We start from the raw sequence: 1,618 nt of genomic DNA, 5'->3' as shown, positions 1-1,618 counted from the left end.
AGGGAGTCTGCAAAGACGCATCACGAGCCGATGCCTTATATACACTGGCAACAGCACCAGTCCTGTGAGCGATTTCATGGGGCACCTCAGGCTGGCATTGGGTCTATCCCCACACCAGCTCTGCTGCCCAAAGGTGACCACCGAGCAGTCAAATTCCAGGATTGCTACAAGACCTTGTTGTGGCTGTGTCTTGTCTCATGACCCAGGGACACTGCAGTCCCTTACAGGAGTCCTTCTGTCTCTGGCATTCCTGCTGCCAGCCACATTAACCCCTTCTGCATTTGGGTCTTCTTGCCCTCCACACCGGATCATTGCTTGGTCCCAGATTACCACTGCCAAGCAGTTATAATTTGAATTTCTCCTTCAGTGCACGCCCAGATAAACAGACATGGGCACAACCACAGCTGTGAGCTCACACGCACCCAAAGGGCAACTCACAGGTGTGCACTTATCAAGAGGTGTGTGCACATACCAAAGGAGCCCATGCTCACACCAACATGCACAGCCACCCCCCATACCAACATGTACGCAGAGACATGCAAACACACATACTTACACATATGCATGCTCCTGCACACGTGTTTACATACAGACATACATGTACGCTCCTCTACACAAATGTACTCACACAAAAGCACACATCTACACGCACCTATGCCCACGCAATTAAGTATATGCAGACCAGTGACACACATTCCTGCTGTCCTGCAAGAAGGCACGTTGTTGTCCCAAAAAGCAGGGTTCTTTCACCCGGTGCATGAAACGCCAACACACACAGAGAGCAGAGCTATTTTATTGCGTATTTGCGCAGATATGGGTGTCTGTCTCAAAACAGCACCCCAAGCACTCAAATTAATTTTTATACACAAATTCATCTTCCTAATACATATACATTGTTATTCTATTAAATGATTGGTTCAAGTCTCTTCACCCAGCATGTATAATTACTATATCTCTTCACCCAGCATGTATAAGTAGTATGCATGCTTAGTTGTTCTTCTTCAACTTCATCATTTGAGTAGGTGTTATAATTGCGGTAGGTGGTCTGTGAGTCAGTGGTCTCGATCTCCCCCTGCCAAAATTACCTTTCCTTTAGTGACCTGTTTCTTTTGGCAAGTCTAAGCATTTTTTCATGGTTTACTAGCTGAGCTACTAATACACCAGTTAAACTGCTGCTCTTGGACAGCCACCTCCTGCTTATCAGACGAAGGCACATTGTTCAGGTAAGATTAACATCTTGTCTGGCTTTAAACCAGCAAGGGTAGGGCTACGCAATGAACATCTCTAGCAGCAGTGTCTCAGGACAGCTCAGTTTGGAGAACAATGTGTGTGTGCTATAACACATACACACTCGTGGACACAATTGTCCAAATACAAACACGCAGAACATTTGTGTACACCCATGTCTGCATGTGCATTGTCACAGGCACACACACGTGAGTGTGAATGCACATGTGAGCACAGCCAGGGGAACATGTAGGTTAGCACAATCATGTACACATGCCTTTGGGAACCAGAACTCCCAACACCAGCTCTCAGCCCCTCTAGATGACTCTAGGCAAGTCCTTCAGACCCTACAGTTAAAGTAACCATTCAGTTACTGGCCAGCACTATCTGC

This window comes from Opisthocomus hoazin, chromosome 26 (genome assembly GCF_030867145.1).
Source record: "Opisthocomus hoazin isolate bOpiHoa1 chromosome 26, bOpiHoa1.hap1, whole genome shotgun sequence".
In the NCBI taxonomy this organism is placed as follows: Eukaryota; Metazoa; Chordata; class Aves; order Opisthocomiformes; family Opisthocomidae; genus Opisthocomus; species Opisthocomus hoazin.
This window is presented reverse-complemented; position numbering follows the sequence as displayed.